At 40.4% G+C, this 18,451-nt stretch overlaps 1 protein-coding gene across 9 annotated transcripts in view; it reads left to right on the top strand.

Moving 5' to 3' along the window:
* LOC124587769 overlaps nucleotides 1–18,451 on the top strand; it is a 165,754-nt gene that overhangs the window by 14,658 nt on the left and 132,645 nt on the right. Inside the window, exon 5 of one of the 9 annotated variants that reach the window (XR_006975658.1) lies at nucleotides 13,356–13,605. The exons of the other annotated variants lie outside the window; for them this stretch is intronic. The gene's annotated coding sequence lies outside the window, so the exon portion shown is untranslated. Of the gene's footprint in view, nucleotides 1–13,355; nucleotides 13,606–18,451 lie in introns of those variants that run through there. 9 annotated transcript variants of the gene reach the window in all.

The following is an 18,451-nucleotide window of genomic DNA, read 5'->3' as shown; positions in this document are numbered from 1 at the left end:
ATTGACTCAAATGTTTTCTATGTAAATGTACAAATAGATATATTGTAATACAAGACGACACCAGTTTTTGTGTGCCACAAATTGTTTTACTTTGTATTATGGCACATAATGTAATATACTTTTACGTGTTGACTACGGAACATTTGTTGTTATTTCATAATTAACACTATAATTGTAACTCTTTTTAAATGAAATGGTTTCGCCTTCTGTTATTTACTGTAACTTAAATTTACGTTAAACCAAGGTGATTAGTAATTACATATAATAAACTGTATTAAATACCGTTGATCGCCACTGGGGGGTGTTGCTGTCTATTCACATGATACCAGCATGCTATTTAAGCCCATACGAAGGGTTAGTCTCGCATAGTTTCCTGCTGTTATGTAGACAGGAGTGACACCACCAACAGTCGACCAATGGGTAACATACTTTAAATTTACGTAATTTTAGCTGTAGTATAATGGAGTCTTTCTGACAAATATCTATAATTTCACAGTGTAAACGTCCAGATGATAATGACCCCTACGATGGGTTGAAACCGGTTGGCTGTATAATAATAATAATAAATGCGATTAAGACTGTTTTTGAATAATTAATATATATCACGCCATACCTCCCAAACTAGGTGTTGTACAACACAATTTTATAACTGGCTTCAGTATCATATGTTAATGGGTGAAAACTTTCTGGCCAATAGTTAGTAACAGTGAAGTAATAAATTAAAATGTGTGACTTGGAATTTCTAGCAAACCAGCATCTGAAATGTATTATTTGACAAACTTTTTCACTCTACATTTTTTTGTGGGAGATCGAAGAAAGAAAAATTTTCAGAAAGGTTTGAAAACATTTTAATAGTTTTTTGGAAGTTTGTCGGTGCTACAGTTTTCGTTAGATGAGAGTAGTATTTTGTAGTTCATTGACGCCATGCGAGTTCAAGTGTGCTGCAATGAACATTTTGGTATTAAAGGCACAGTGGACTGCGGCGCAACAATAGGTAGTGGGGGCAGCGAAGGCAAAAGGTGCAGTGGAGCGTGCAGTCTAAAGGGAAGGAGACTGTGTGTTATTGGGAAGATTATTCAGAAAGTGCAAAGCAGTCTCACAAATCTCCATGTGTTGTGAAGGATCAAATAACATTTTAGTAAAAAAACAGTTGCGAGGCGATGGAGAAGAGTACCAGTTCCCTCTGCCTTATCACTCAAACGTACCGGAAATCAATGCCCTGGTTGACAGTTATGTCAAAGCTAAGGGATTCACCGTGAGCAACAGATTCACTGATTACTTCGGTGGGCTGAATTTTAAGTCATTCACGGTACTAATCACAGTAACAACATCCAACTCATTATAATGGTGGTTAAAGCTCAGTACACGTGAATTTACTGATGTTTTATATTGGACATAATCAAAGACATTTCTTCTTACATGTTTCATTCAGTTTTCTTCAGATTTCTCCCCAAATTAACTCATTTTTGCATATAGTTTCTCATGCCAGTGTCAGCTGTGTTCCACAAAATATGCCGTTTGGACACGAATTTGATAAGTTGCTCATTGTTTGAGACAGAGAATCAGTCAGCTGACATTTCAGGTGAATAATTAGATCAGAAGAATTACATAGTCTTACTGCCTGTACATGTGAAAAAAATATTGCAGCTGTCATGTGGTATTCTCCAGCTGCTCAGTTGACTTTCCCACTACAAGCGCCCTCAAGCAAATTGCTGCAGTGTGCGAGACATACCCTTCCTGAGGCGTGCAAGCGTGTCCCACAGTGGCACTGTTTTGCCGGACGATAGGCAAATGGTCTGCTATGTTCGCATTGTGCGAGTGGGGAGCGCAGTCTCCCACACATTTTATGCAGCACGTTGCGGGAAATTCCCGCAGCTAGGAAAACATTGCAGTGATGCAAAAGTGGATGGTAGGTAAAAAAGGTTCACAACCCCTGCTTTAATAAATCAGACTGCCACGTATAAAACAACTTCAAATATGTGTTTACTGTATAGGTGCTCAGCAGCATTTTGGGCAACAGGTTTCCTGCAGCAAACTTGATCAACTGCCAGCTTTTCAGCTTCTTCCCAAATTGGGAAGTTTCCAGGTGATACAAAGTTTTCCCTGTTTCTGCATCCATCTGTTAGTTTCCACACCACTGACACTTTGGGGCTTCTTCCGTCCTTCAGGCATAGAACGTGGCCCACAAGTGTCATTCTTCTTTCAGCAATGGTATTGTTTGGGCTGTGCAGACAACCATTTGAAACTTGGTCACTATAGCTAATACCAAAAATTTACCCCGAGTGTCATCAGTGAGAAACACTTAAATCGTGTGTCAATTTTGTTGACATTTCCTAGGTTCCGCACCAGTGCCTGGCCGTCACTAGGACGAGAGACAGGAGTGCACCTGGAGCTTAGTATGAGTACTTCTAGAGTCTTAATTCCTGTGTGGATCAGATTGCGTGGAAGACTGCAGAAGCCCTTCTCAATTCAGCTAGTGATGCCTGCATCTACATCTCCACTACACTGAAGTGACAAGTCACAGAATTCTTCGTAATATCTTCTCGAGCCTGATTTTGCCCAACATAGTGCAGCAATTTGACGTGGCATGGACTTGAAAAATCGTTAGCAGCATCCCACAGTAGTAATGAGCCAAGCTGCCTCTATAGCTGTCAGTGTTCATGAAAGTATTGCCAGTGCAGGGCTTTGTGTTAGTGTGGGATTTTGTGGAGAACTGTCACGTGAATGTTCAATGAGATTCGTGTTGGGTAATCTTGGTAATCAAATCATTCACTTGAATTGTTCAGAATGTTCTTCAAACCAATCACAAACAGTTGTGACCCATTCACATGGCGAATTGTCACTCCATCGTTGTTTGGGAAAATGAAGTCCAGGAATGGCTGCAGGTGGTCTCCAAGTATTGAAGTAAAACCGCACTTGAACCCTGCCGTCAGCTCCTACCATCTGAAATTGGGGTTCATCTCACCAGTACACAATTTTCCAGTCACCTAGGATCCGACCGTTAGTCACAAGCTCAGGAGAGGTGCTGCAGACGATGTTGTGCTGTTAGCAAAGGCACTCGCATCATTTGTCTGTTGCTGTAGCAGTTAATACCAGATTTCAGGACCGAGCGAGGTGGTGCAGTGGTTAAACACTGGACTCGTATCCGGGAGGACGACCGTTCAATCCCGCATCCGGCCATCCTGATTTAGGTTTTCCGTGATTTCCCTAAATCGCTCCAGGCAAATGCCGGGATGGTTCCTTTCAAAGGGCGCGGCCGACTTCCTTCCCCGTCTTTCCCTAATCCGATGAGACTGATGACCTTGCTGTCTGGTCTCCTTCCCCAAAAACAACCCAACCAGATTTCACTGCACTTTCCTAACAGGTGGGTTTGTCGAAGTCCCACTGATTTCTGTGATTATTTCATACAGTGTTGCTTGTTTCTTAGCACTGGCAACTCCACACAGCACCACTGCTCTCGGTCGTTAAATGGAGGCCATCAGCCACTGCGTTGTCTGTAGTGAGAGGTAATGCGTGAAATTCGGTATTCTTGACACTGTGGATCTCGGAAAATTGAATTGTCAGATAATTTCCAAAAGGGAATGTTTCACGTGTCCATCTCAGACTAGCATTTCGCATCCACAGTCCGTTAATTCCTGCCGTGTGATGATAGTCGTGTTGGAAATCTTTTTACGTGAATCACCTGAGTGCACATGACAGCTCCCTGTTGTACTGCCATTGTATACCTTGCGTGTGCAATGATAGTGCCATCTGTTTATGTGCATATGGCTTTCCCATTATTTACGGATAAAACTGCTGAGATATGGGAATTGGTTAACACCTTGCTGTACCTTCTGTTGCAGTATAAGTTGAGTAGGTACATTTCCACTTATGCATATTGTTTTTGTTTCATCACTATTTCTTTACAGTCCTAAAGAAATGGCTGCTCCACCCAGCTCGGTAACTATTAGTTGAAAGCTGTGTTGTGTTTCTGTCAACAGAAAAATGTAGTCAGCAAAATCCAGGTTCTTAAATCTGTATAACAAGACACACCGTAGGTGTAAAAGTGAAGTGTGGTTGACCTGCCATCTAGCAGCAAAACAGGCAAAGCTATGGTTCTATAATTTTTGCAGACTGTTCATCTGTCAGGTTGAAGTAGGAGCAGTTCTGTTAACACAGGTGGCACTTGGTATTGGGAGCGCCTATATTGTTGGCGACACCCCAAATCGATTTTGGCTTCCCGACCAGTGTTCAGTTTATACTGCGGAGCTTTACGCTGTTCTCCATGCTGTCCAGTACATCTATTGCCATCAGCGGGTACAGAATGTTATCTGCTCAGACTCTCTCAGCTCTCTCCTCAGTCTCCAAGCTCTGTACCCTGTCCACCCTCTGGTCCACCAGATTCAGGACCTCTGTGGCATTCCTATGGATCCCAAGACTTGTTGGTATCTGTGGAAATAAGGCGGCCGATATAGTGGCCAGGGCTGCAGTCTCTCTTCTTCGGCTAGCAATTCGCATGATTCCTTCGCCGATCTATGGAATGTTTTATGTCGTCATGTTGCTCTTTTATGGCACGCACATTGGTCGACACTTCCCAGTAATAAATTGCGGGACGTGGAAGCTCTTCCTTGTGCTTGGACCTCTTCCTCCCGAACTCGGCGTCGGGAGGAGGTAATTTTAACTAGACTCCGGATAGGGCTTTGTCTTTTTAGCCATCGACATCTTTTAAACGGCGATTCTCCCCCACTGTGTCCCCACTGCTCTCAACTGTGGACGGTGAGACACCTTTTACTTGAGTGCCCCTATTTTACTCTGTTACGCGCCCGTCTACAGCTGTCGCCTGATATATCTTCCATTTTAGCAGATGACACGCGATCAGCCGATCGTGTTCTCGAGTTCATTAGTGCCAGTGAGATGACGTCAGTCATTTGAAGCTCCTTTTGCGGACAAACAACTCCCCTTCTATAGTGGTTTTTTAAGCTTTCCTTCTGTTTTTTGGTCTCCACACTTTTTTGAGTTTCGCTCCCATTGCTACTGGTTTCCAGTTTCGTTTTTTTTTTAGCTTTTCCTAAGTCACAGACCGGGTGCTAATGACCGTAGCAGTTTTGCGCCCTAAAACCATAACAAAAAACCACACAGGTGGCATCTGTTCTATTCTGTCGTGTGTCCGTGTGTGTGCAGTAGAGGCGGTGACTCCGCGTGCACAGAACGCAGCCTTGTGAGCGGGCTGTCTACTAGTTATAGTTTTCCGCAGCAGACAAAACACACGGATCGATTCGTCGATTCCACATAGTATCCTGGGTATTTTTTCCACTAAGAAGTAGCTTATAAATACATTAACGAAACAAATGAAATATCTTTTTTGTATCCCCATTGAAAGAAATCTCTATATCTAATGATAGCTTCTTATTGTAGCAATGAAATGGAATAAAAAGAGCTTTCAAGTAATGATTGAAGAATACAGCAACGAAAGGTGTCGCTATGACCTAGCATATTTTGTACCACAATAAGGCAATCTACAGATCTACAAATGATTCATTCTGGGTTTATACAAGTTAATGTGCCTATAATTTTACTTTTGATAGGTATATATATATTACATAAATTAGTGAAAGTAGCACACACATTTGAATCCGTAACATCTGTACTATTTCAGCACGCCAGGAAGGAAAACTTGGCCAGAATAGGAGAAAAAGTGAGAACAGTTGTCTGGTGTAATGAATGAGGAATGTAAAGCACGCTTAGCCTCCTTACGTTTGTATTATTCAGCTGAACTCAAAAAGATGGGGGAAAAAACGCATAGTAGCTCAGGCGGGACCACCCATAAACTAAGCATGTGATGGTTCGACCTGTTGGCGTATTTGAAAGGCCACATAGTGCCTAGAAAACTGCTGAAAAATATCCCAATCTCTGTTGTGCGTACTAATTTTTGTCACTGTCATTGCACATTTTCTGCATTATGTAAGATAGGTTATCCTGTTGTAGGAATCTACATTGATATCAACGGTTAATTTCCGATACTAAAAATATACTTCACAGGGTTTGGACATGTCCACTTAGTGCAGAAATTGTTGATTTGTGCGATATGTGCTAGTGCTTTCAAATACTATGCTTCCACTTTGTGTGTGCTCCTCATGTCATTTCTGTGAGTGAAAACATTCACATGTCAAATGCACAGTAGCGGAAACTTTGATGCAAGCACACTGGTAGTAATAAATGAAATTAACTTAAAACACCCCAAATACATGTACGGCAGACCGGTGGACTGAGAGCATTTTTTGTGGTCTATTGTGCAGAAGCATCCACTAGACTTCTTGAAAAATCTGATACATCACTGTGTGTACTAGTTTGTAGAGATGCTCCTGTATCAGTTTCAGAAGAGGTAATGTCAATGATCTTTAATAGGAACTGCTGAGCAATTTATTTGTTTGTAACGTACTCTAATGCCTAAGACAATCAAAAGCAATGTGAAGTTGGATTGCAAAAGTTCACACCTATCTGTCATAGATTGACTTAATTGATGTGTACAGCCGATTTTCTATGGATTGCCGGCTCCGTTGATCTCCAAAACCTTCTTCTTTGAAGAATACTGCTGGTTAACAGGAATTTATAAGACTGTCTCTCTCTCTCTCTCTCTCTCTCTCTCTCTCTCTCTCTCTCTCTCTCTCTACTTTGGAAATAATTTAGTGCTCAATGAATACTTTTAGTTCAGTCTTGGTAATTTCAACTTCCACAAATAACATATTCACCATTTCTCACATCAATATTCGAATGTATACAAGTCAACCGATTCGTCTCGCATTAGAGTAGATAAAATACATCTGAAGTAAAGTTGGTTTAACAACCACATAATTTATGAACCCGTCTTGCCTCTTGCGAGTCCAGCATGTGAAGTACTTAAAAATCTGGGAAAAAATAAAAATCTATTTTACACTTCACTCTCACTTCTTGATAATTCATTTCGTCCCTGGAGTTGTCCTGTACTTTAGACTTCTTTACCCTTAACAGATACTACGTCTACATATATTCTGACTCGACATTCCTTAATAATTACCAGAATCGATTCCTCTCAGGTTTATGCTCTTTCCTTGCTCATGCCTCCCTATCTACTTGACGTGGAATCCTTCTAGTTATATGTATATATCCAGGGTGGTCCATCGGAAGTTTCAGATGAGATTATCTCCAAAATTATCGAGTAAAATTATCTGGTAAAAAAAAGTGGATAAGACAAGTTCGTAAGCTCAGAGCAGGACATCAGATGATACTACACACGATCCACAGCCCCCTCCCCCTTCAGTGGGGCATGGGGCAACTTTTAAATTTTAAATGGAAACACCTATTTTTTTTATTGCAGATTCGGATTCTCCATAAAAAAGTAATCAAGTTATGTCTGAAACATTTTTAAACCATTGACAGATGGCACTGAAATTGAGAAAAATTAAAATTGGGAAGAACTCAGATTTACTTAGAATGATCCGAGGAGGATGCATGAAATAGATACAAAATGTCGACCCATTCTTTCATTACGCCAAATTAAGCTTTGCTTTTTTTTCACTATGTATCCTTCCCACCACAGTATTTGATGGAGGGAGGTGGAATGGTATTAAAATTTCGTTATGGAACTCTTCACAGTTTCATTACTCACCTGACTGTAGCGCTAGCGTGGCCAAACTGGGAACTATGGCTCAATATAAAGGTCAGTGTAATGTGATCAGACGTCACTTAACTTTCAGATTGTGAACCGTAAACATCAACTGACGAAAGTAAATTATTCTTTAGCGAAACATGGCTCACTATCCTCCTACAGAGATTGTTGATATGATGTTAATTTTAGGTGGATGCCATAACAATTAAGCTGCAGCTGCAGAATTGTATGCGTATCGTTTCCCAAACAGGTGACATCCAAGGGAAAATATTATTCGAAATTGCACTCGATGTGCTCGAAATGGATACATGCACCGTCCACCTCGTCATTGTGATTACAATGAAAATTACGCTCATATCCTACCATTCTCGCCCGTGTTCAACTGGATCCTGAAACGAGTAGTCGTGCGATTCAGAGACCAAGTAGAATATCGAAATCAACTGCTTTGAGGAATTTGAAGGCACATAAATATCATGCGTATCGTATTACACTGACACAGGCATTAATACAAAAAGATATGCAAATACGCGTGCATTTCTGCCAGTGGGCCTTTGAAATGATAAGAGGTGACAATGACTTTTTATATAAGTTATGTTCACCGATGAAGCCACATTCAAAAACAATGGCGAATTAAATCATCATGATTGTCATTATTGGTCCCCTGTCAATCCACAATAAACACACATCGTCGTTAATGGTCTTGTGTGGAATTTTAAACAGTAACTTGATAGGACCGTATTTTTTTGACCAAAATGTTACTGGGGAATCTTGTTTACAACTTCTCTGTGATGGTTTGTTGGAGCTAATGGAAGATGTTGATTTAGAAACTAGGCAACAAATGTGGTTCCAACAGGACGGAGCAGCTCACCGTTATGCTAAAAATTTGCAGAACGTTTTAACTGTACGGTACCCTGGTCAGTCGATAGGATACGGCGGACCAATTCAGTGGCCTCCACATTCACCAGACCTAACATCTCCTGATTTTTTTCTTGTGAGGCTATTTAAAAAATACTGTTCATGAAAGACAGCCACCAACGCGAAACGATATGGAGCAATGCATTGTGTGTGCAGCCATACATGGGATGTGCTGCTCAAAACTGTGGACAACTTATGCAGACGATTGACTTCATGCATTGAAGCAAATGGGGATGATTTTGAACAATTTCTTCGTGGATAATTTCATTATTTAAGCACCCCAAATTGTGAGAGGCAAGGGGACTCACATTAATGAAGCACCCCAACATGTGAGATGCAAGCACTAATGAAGCACCCCATGGGAACATCATTCTACAAAGTCCATGTCATTGTTCCTGGGTAACACTAAAAGTAGGATACAGTACATTTTGTACAACAGCAGCTAAATTTGGCGTAACGAAAGAACTGGTGCACTTTTTTTATCGATTTGATGCGTCTTTCTCGCATAATTCTAAATAAATCAGAGTTCTTCCACAATTTTACTTCTTTCTTGATTTCAGCACCATCTGTCTATGGTTTAAAAAATGTTTCAGACAAAACGTGATTACTCTTTTATGGAGAATCCGAATCTGCAATAAAAAAAAGGGTGTTCCCATTTAAGATTTAAAAGTTGTCCTCCGCCCCACCCAAAGGGATGGGAGTTGGAGGTCACGTGTAGCATCATTTGATGTCCCCCTTTGAGCTTACGAACTTTTCTTACCCACTAGTTTTACCTGATGTATAGTTTTTGGGATAATCTCATCCGAAACTTCAGATACACCACCCTGTATATTTTCTTCCTATATATACGTGCGATGTAGAACCGTCACAATAAACAACAATGTGTGCATATTTCCTGCTGTACACAAACCTTCCCTCTCCAACACTTGATGGTTCTCACCTTTTGACAGGTTTCTAGTCAGTAGTTTCATTGTTTGTGTACCCGTGTATCGTCGTGTGTGTGTGTGTGTGTGTAGCTTGATTCTCGGTCTACTTATTAGAAGTAATTTGTAGGTTATTGGAAACCAGGAAGGACTTCTGCGATGGAAGTAGATGCATATGGAAAGAGGGAGAAATAGACACGTCCTCAAATGAGAAGTAAGAAAGGAAAAAAAAAATAGATGCGGTTGCTAAGATCGAAAAAGAGAAAGAAAACAGCCCCAAAGACAGGAAACCCTTCCCACAACCCTTCCCCAGGACCCCTACCTCGCCGGTGCTTGAGTGACAAGCTGGAGGAGGTTCCTACGGAACAGACATTACCACCATAACCTTTAAGGTCCCCGAAGAAAATCTTAGCAACCCTGTGGAAATAGCAGTGTCAAATAATCACACACACTTGTTTGCGAGGGTTGTTTGAAAGGTGTGATGTGAGTTTTGTGTCATTCATGATATATCTGTTAGTGTAAATCGTGCTTTTACCTACACTACCCAGCCCCTTTCAAAATCGATACAAACGCTCCCGTCTATATCATACCTCGTAAAAGGTGTAAAATATTCTATGCAAAATAGAAAATTATACACTATGATAAAATACTTCTTCTGTCCGTCACATTATATTACATTATTCATAAAGATAATATTCTACTCGGTTCGTTTCATGCCTAGAGATCACTGTTTCTTCCATGGTTCTCTTATGCCAGTCTTTACATTATGTTTATATCCAATTTGCTAAACACTAAAATTACGGGATAGTTTAGGAATTCAGTAATAGACTACAGAATCATGTAAGATTTGAAGGGAATTTAGTGCTGGAAAACTATTCTGGAAGAAACACCGAAAACAACTCGGGATGCGACAGTTGTCACTCCGCCCGTTAAAACAGAATGTTAACGTCCCTGCGGGATAAATGTGACTCCGCCCGGATCCCATGCATCTGATATTAACTTCACTTGAGCAAGCGCAAACCAGTAATTCTCGCTGAATTTTGTGTGGAAGTCTCCCCACGGCAAAACAATCACCACTTTATTAAGTAACACAACATCAGGTGAAGTTATTCCATTTTCTACTCTATCCTGGATAAACTTGAATCCTTTCCACAAGTCACCTATAACCTTGCTGGTATTATTAATTTCAGAAGAAGCGATAGTCGAAATGTTTCCAGAGGTTACTCTCGTGACAACTCCTCGATCTATCATTTCTTAAATGGTTCCTCCAAGCTACATACACTCGTAATAACAAAGCTGGATGTATTCTCATTGAAATTCCATCCTACATTATTTACTCGTGTACTGACACCTGTAATTTGCAATGCAATAATCGACATTAATTCCTTAGACTGATGTCTCTTTTTCGAAGTACTTAAACCTTGTGTTAAATTATTGCATTCATTATTGTACACATCTTTTAAAAATTCTAAGTTTTCAATAGGTTTCGATTCTACATCATTACATTTGGCATCAAATTCAGGTTCCAAATCAAGCATGTCTTCACATCAGTTACTAGATTCTTTGCTTTGAGTGTCTACTCTGATGTTCAACAAACCTATATTTGTCATCTGAATATTTAAAGTTTCATACTGATCCTTCAATTTAGAATCCATTACGTTTATTAAGTCTAGTTTTTCATTCAAAATCCCACTTCGAGCATCCAATTTAGAATTTAGTGATTTCATCACTGTGTCTTTCTCTACTTAAATTAGCACTCTGGGCACCGAGTTTTTCACTTGAAGTTGCACTTACTTCATTTCTCAAGGAAGCACCCTGGTCATCTATTTTCTGATTTGAGTATTTACTGAGTCTAAATTAAGACTTCGAGCATTTAAAGTTTTTAGTTCCTTTCTTAAAGAAGTATTTTGAGCAGTCAGTTTGTTTCTTGAAGCTGCTGAATCTGCACTTTGGTCATCAATTTTATCACTTAGTTTTAATCTAATTCACTAATTCAGACCAGTCTGGCACCTCCTCACTCACTTTCATTGCTATGGCTGGTTCTGAAGTTTCTCCAATTCTCTGTGTATCCATATTTGTCTTAGTTTTTGATCAGGTGATCATTTAACGAATTAACTCTAAGCATTGTAACTACACTAATGCAGTTTCTTCGACTTTGTACTCGAACAATTATTATTTTTCGCTCTACGGTGAGAGTTTAGGCTCCATCAATGAGCAGGTGTGGAATCGACACCGGTGAAAAATAACTGGTGCCGGTGGCATCGGTTGCTGGTTTTTGTGTCTGCTTCTGTGTGCCGATGTAGAATCAGCGCCGGTTAGCAGCAACTGGTACCGGTGATGTCGAATGTTGTCTCCACATCTACGTCCCTGCGATGCGTGTGTGAGCTGGATATTCCCCACAACATATCTTCTTAGTTCAATTATACTCGTTGCATCTCTTCTTAGTCTAATACGTCGAGGTCTTCTTTTCATTCTTTTAACATTATTACTTTCATACGTCTTTCACTGTGTTACATTCACAAAAATTTTTATTTAATTTTTGGACTTAGTCCAGTTACATGAAACAGTTCTCTTGTCTTGTTATTCCTGATTGCCATTGCAACACATCATATCTTCTGCTTCGATTTTCTCTCAAAATTGCCATTTTTTCAAGTCCTGTCATGGTGATATTTGACATTAGAAATTTAAAAAATACTTAACTATGTGCTTACATCTTCGAAAATAGCCTCTGAAATACGTACATAATTACCAAAGATTTAAATCACTTTATGCTTTCTGAAAGTTCTCTTACATATTTGAAAAGTTACGTATGAAACATTACATTAATTTTTTGCTTCAAGGTACGCTGTATGTAAAATTTTAAATAAGTGACATTTTAGTTTATTTTTTAATCTGAAAGTGGACATGTTTTCTGTTAACTTTATGTAGTATGGCAAACAGTTGCATAGAAGGCATTTTGCTTTTACAGGCTCTTCGTCAGTTAAGTTGACCAGATTTCCTTCAGTATGATTTTTTTTTTTTTTTTTTTTTTTTTTTAATTTCGTTATAGCTATGGATATTACTGTTTAAGAATGCAGCATGGTGACTTTATGTAAATACATACACAATCAAAGGCTTTTGAAAAGTCTAGAAACATATCACAAACTTACTTTTGTCCATCTAGTGCCTTAGTTGAATACAGTATAAATTCAGCTGTTGCTGTACTGCTGGATCTATCTGTGCTAAATCCGTGCCAGGCATCAGAGTATGGCATTTTTTCTTTACAATTTACTATTGTTATTAATTGCACGTTCTATTATTTTAGACGAGACAGGTGTAATAGTTGTTGTTCGGTAATTTCCTGGATCTTTCTTGCTGCACTTCGGAAATGGGGATCATCTTACTCTATCTGAAACATGTCAGGAATATCCTTCCATCTGTGGCTAAATTTATTAGAAAAGTTACAGGCTTTGCCACCCACTGCAGTTGAGTAGATATAACATCTCATGTGTCAGTATTTTTGTTTTTTAATTGATGTATTTTTACTAGTTCAGATTCATTTGTTGAGAGAGAGAATTTTCTCACGAGGAGTACTTAAAATGATTGTGTCAGTAGAGTTTTACTTTGTTAGTTTGCCCACTGCCTCACCATAATGTTCATTTATAATATCACAGACTTCTTTAGTGTTTTTCTTTATAGAAATTAAGAAAGAGTTTCAACACTGACCTTTCCATATTATTGTATAAATTTATTGCAGCAAGCCAGTGGTTCCAACATTCAGGTTTCATACATGTTATTTACACCAATAATTTTATACAGTCTACTGTATTTGGCACAATCAATTTTAATTGTAATGTTATTATTTTAACATGTTTACAGTGCAATATTTCATAAATTCCTTTTTTTTTTTCTAGTGCTCACAAGACATTTACAGTGGGGTGTGCAGTTGAGAACAGTTCTCCATCTACCCCTCAGCGCTCACCAGAATTATTCAAAGTGGGGCACTCTGCCAATTCTAAGAAGCAGGCCAAAGATGTCCTGGTAAGCAGCACATTGTCAATGCTGCAAGACATACAGGGTGTTTCAAAAATGACCGGTATATTTGAAACGGCAATAAAAACTGAACGAGCAGCGATAGAAATACACCGTTTGTTGCAATATGCTTGGGACAACAGTACATTTCCGGCAGACAAACTTTCGAAATTACAGTAGTTACAATTTTCAACAACAGATGGCGCTGCAAGTGATGTGAAAGATATAGAAGACAACGCAGTCTGTGGGTGCGCCATTCTGTACGTCGTCTTTCTGCTGTAAGCGTGTGCTGTTCACAACATGCAAGTGTGCTGTAGACAACATGGTTTATTCCTTAGAACAGGGGATTTTTCTGGTGTTGGAATTCCACCGCCTAGAACACAGTGTTGTTGCAACAAGACGAAGTTTTCAACGGAGGTTTAATGTAACCAAAGGACCGAAAAGCGATACAATAAAGGATCTGTTTGAAAAATTTCAACGGACTGGGAACGTGACGGATGAATGTGCTGGAAAGGTGGGGCGACCGCGTACGGCAACCACAGAGGGCAACGTGCAGCTAGTGCAGCAGGTGATCCAATCATTGGCCCATTTTTCAGATCCGAAACGATTACTGCATCACGCTATCTGGACATTCTTCGTGAATTTGTGGCGGTACAAACTGCCTTAGACGACACTGCGAATACCTCGTGGTTTATGCAAGATGGTGCCCGGCCACATCGCACGGCCGACATCTTTAATTTCCTGAATGAATATTTCGATGATCGTGTGATTGCTTTGGGCTATCCGAAACATACAGGAGGCGGCGTGGATTGGCCTCCCTATTCGCCAGATATGAACCCCTGTGACTTCTTTCTGTGGGGACACTTGAAAGACCAGGTGTACCGCCAGAATCCAGAAACAATTGAACAGCTGAAGCAGTACATCTCATCTGCATGTGAAGCCATTCCGCCAGACACGTTGTCAAAGGTTTCGGGTAATTTCATTCGGAGACTACGCCATATTATTGCTACGCATGGTGGATATGTGGAAAATATCGTACTACAGAGTTTCCCAGACCGCAGCGCCATCTGTTGTTGAAAATTGTAACTACTGTAATTTCGAAAGTTTGTCTGCCTGAAAATGTACTGTTGTCCCAAGCATATTGCAACAAACGGTGTATTTCTATCGCTGCTCGTTTAGTTTTTATTGCCGTTTCAAATATACCAATCATTTTTGAAACACCCTGTACAAACAGCAATGAATGGGAGCAGTGAGGATGACCAGTTGGGCCAATATGTTGCAGCTGAGGTGATTACAACTAAAAATAGAACACTGAATGCAGAAGCAAAGTGCCTTATCATGAATGCCATCATGGGTGCAATTCAGAAAGTTACTGATTGTTAATTTTTAAATAAAAGATTGAAAATTAAAAATTGTTTTCGTTGTAGTTTCCCACTGCCAGGGTACATACCCTACAGGGTTGAAATATTCACAGGATTCTCACTCACTTCTGTGGCATGTAATGATGTCCTGTTTCCGTCCTGTTGCGGTAAGCTTGCGAGAGATTTGTCACACCGCCAAAACCCATTCCCTATGGCAGGGCTTCCCAACCTCTTCAGCTGGCGGACCCCTTCTACAGTTGAAAATCCATGGCAGACCTCTAGTCAGTCGAGCACAGTAACTTTAAATTTCAGAGCGAAACCCATGGGAACTGAAAGCTTCTTAATGCTAGTGCCACTTTCCCAATGACCCCCCTCCCCGAAGTATTAGTAGTCTTTGGAGCTTCTTGTGATTGTTCTTCCTTTGGTCGTCCTCCCTCCTCCATTTCAACTGGAAACTTCCTTGTTGTGAAGGCGATGGAGAAACCGCACCCTTCTTCAATGATCCCGACTTCAGCCAGGGATCCATGTTAGAATTAATAAACTGGTCAAAAACCGACTTATGAAATAGGTAGTGCACTGACAAAGCAAGTTTAACATTTAACGATGCCTGGGGCCGCATACGTGCCATTGAGCACTGTGATTGGTCGACAAAGCTCGCTCCGCGCATGCGTAAAAGCTTTCAGCGCATCTAGCGCCGTGTGCCGGGGCACAAACGACCCCCAAATTGTTGCGAAACCGTCAATCAGAGAAGCCACATTCTCCGGCATTGAACTGTGTATGCGTTCTCACTTAGGAACTGCAAAGGCTTCTTGGGAATACGACCTGAAGTTAAAGAACACATTTTTCACACAAAAAATAGTGATAAATTTGATTTTCACATTTTTATTCAATAATTTTACTCATTATTTTACACGATTTGGTGAAAGGTGGCCGTGGACCCCCTAGAAAGAGCCAGCGGACCCCTAAGGGGTCCGCGGACCACATGTTGGGAAGCCCTGCCCTATGGTATACAGATCTGTGTCTTTGACATCAGTACTTGCCAGATACGTGCTATCTGCATCATCAGTTCAATAATTGTGCAGCAAACAAACAATGGGAAATCCAGGATGGAATGTAACAAAATTGTGAAAGGAAAGTTGCCACTCACCATATAGTATGGTGCGTGCGTGCTTGCGAGGGGGGGGGGGGGGGGGGAAGAGAGAGAGAGAGAGAGAGAGAGAGAGAGAGAGAGAGAGAGAGAGAGAGAGAGAGAGATAGCATGTCCTCTGTCAGTATAACATGTAGCACTTGTTATGTTGCTGCAAGGAATTATTTTTTCCTAGGGTATCTTTAGCCAGTTTTCACGCAGAACTGATGTGACTGTTGGCATAGATCTCCACCCCCCCCCCCCGCCCCCACCCCCCACCCCCACACCCCCCACCCCCACCCGCCGCCAAAAAAAAAAAAAAAAAAAAAACACTTACTCTGCCATTGCAACCATTGCCAACAAGGGTGAACCTATCTATACGTAGCATCTACAACAGCCAGCAAAACAAGGCTGTGAAACTGTTTTTTAGTTGTAATATGTCAATTCATCAGATTGTGGAGGGACAAACCCAACATGCTTCCTGTCCATTGCATCTGAAGAGATAATTTGTACAAATATTTAACAAAGGACACATTTATATTGCCAATTGCAGTAAACTGCTGAAAAGTCTTACTGGTGAAGAATATTTAAGATACAATTTCTTTTTTATACGTTTATATTCACTTCGGGAATGCCAGGTTTTCAATGGTACATAGCTCAATTTTGTGGCTTACCAATACAGCTTGGAAACTGCCAAAAGTTTTAAAATTTTTTTCCAAATTTGATTTCCTTATGCTAGTGTCGGACCTTGGCGTTGGTGGGGAGGCTTGCGTGCCTGAATGATACAGATAGCCGTACCGTAGGGGCAACCACAACGGATGGGTATCTGTTGACAGGCCAGACAAACGTGTGGTTCCTGAAGAGGGGCAGCAGCCTTTTCAGTAGTTGCAGGGCAACAGTCTGGATGATTGACTGATCTGGCCTTATAACACTAACCAAAATGGCCTTGCTGTTCTGGTACTGCGAACAGCTGAAAGCAAAGGGAAACTACAGCCGTAATTTTTGCCGAGGGCATGCAGCTTTACTGTATGATTAAATGATGATGGCGTCCTCATGGGTAAAATATTCCGGAGGTAAAATAGTCCGCCATTCGGATCTCCGGGTGGGGACTACTCAGGAGGACGTCATTATCAGGAGGATGAAAACTGGCGTTCTATGGATCGGAGCGTGGAATGTCAGATCCCTTAATCGGGCAGGTAGGTTAGAAAATTTAAAAAGGGAAATGGATAGGTTAAAGTTAGAAATAGTGGGAATTAGTGAAGTTCAGTGGCAGGAGGAATAAGACTTTTGGTGAGGTGGATACAGGGTTATAAATACAAAATCAAATAGGGGTAATGCAGGAGTAGGTTTAATAATGAATAAAAAATAGGAGTGCGGGTAAGCTACTACAAACAGCATAGTGAACGCATTATGGTGGCCAAGATAGACACGAAGCCCACGTCTACTACAGTAGTAAAAGTTTATATGCCAACTACTCTGCAGATGACAAAGAAAATGAAGAAATGTATGAGGAGATAAAAGAAATTATTCAAATAGTGAAGGGAGACGAAAATTCAAGTCATGGGTGACTGGAATTCAAGCGTAGGAAAAGGGAGAGAAGCAAACATAGTAGGTGAATATGGATTGTGGCTAAGAAATGAAAGAGAAAGCCGTATGGTAGAATTTTGAGCAGAGCATAACTTAATCATAGCTAACACTTGGATTAAGAATCATAAAAGAAGGTTGTATACATGGAAGAATCCTGGAGAGGTATCACATAGATTATATAATGGTAAGACAGAGATTTAGGAACCAGGTTTTAAATTGTAAGACTTTTCCAGGGGCAGATGTGAAATCTGTCCACAATCTATTGGTTATGAACTGTAGATTAAAACTGAAGAAACTGCAAAAAGGTGGGAATTTAAGGAGATGGGACTTGGATAAACTGAAAGAACCAGAGGTTGTGCAGAGTTTCAGGGAGAGCATAAGGGAACAACTGACAGGAATGGGGGAAAGAACTACAGTAGAAGAAGAATGGGTAACTTTGAGGAATGAAGTAGTGAAGGCAGCAGAGGATCAAATAGGTAAAAAGATGAGGGCTAGTAGAAACCCTTGGGTAACAGAAGAAATATTGAATTTAATTGATGAAAGGAGAAAATATAAAAATACAGTAAATGAAGCAGGCAAAAATGAATACAAACGTCTCAAAAATGAGATTGACAGGAAGTGCAAAATGGCTAAGCCGGGATGGCTAGAGGACAAATGTAAGGATGTAGAGGCTTATCTCACTAGGGGTAAGATAGATACTGCGTATAGGAAAATTAAAGAGACCTTTGGAGAAAGGAGAACCACTTGCATGAATATCAAGAGCTTTGATGGAAACCCAGTTCTAAGCAAAGAAGGGAAAGCAGAAAGGTGGAAGGAGTATATAGAGGGTCTATACGAGGGCAATGTACTTGAGGACGATATTATGGAAATGGAAGAGGATGAAATGGGAGATATGATACTGCGC

This window comes from Schistocerca americana, unplaced genomic scaffold, assembly GCF_021461395.2.
Source record: "Schistocerca americana isolate TAMUIC-IGC-003095 unplaced genomic scaffold, iqSchAmer2.1 HiC_scaffold_62, whole genome shotgun sequence".
Lineage (NCBI taxonomy): Eukaryota > Metazoa > Arthropoda > Insecta > Orthoptera > Acrididae > Schistocerca > Schistocerca americana.
Note: the sequence above shows the minus strand (reverse complement) of the source record. Positions and strands in the feature narration are given on the sequence as shown.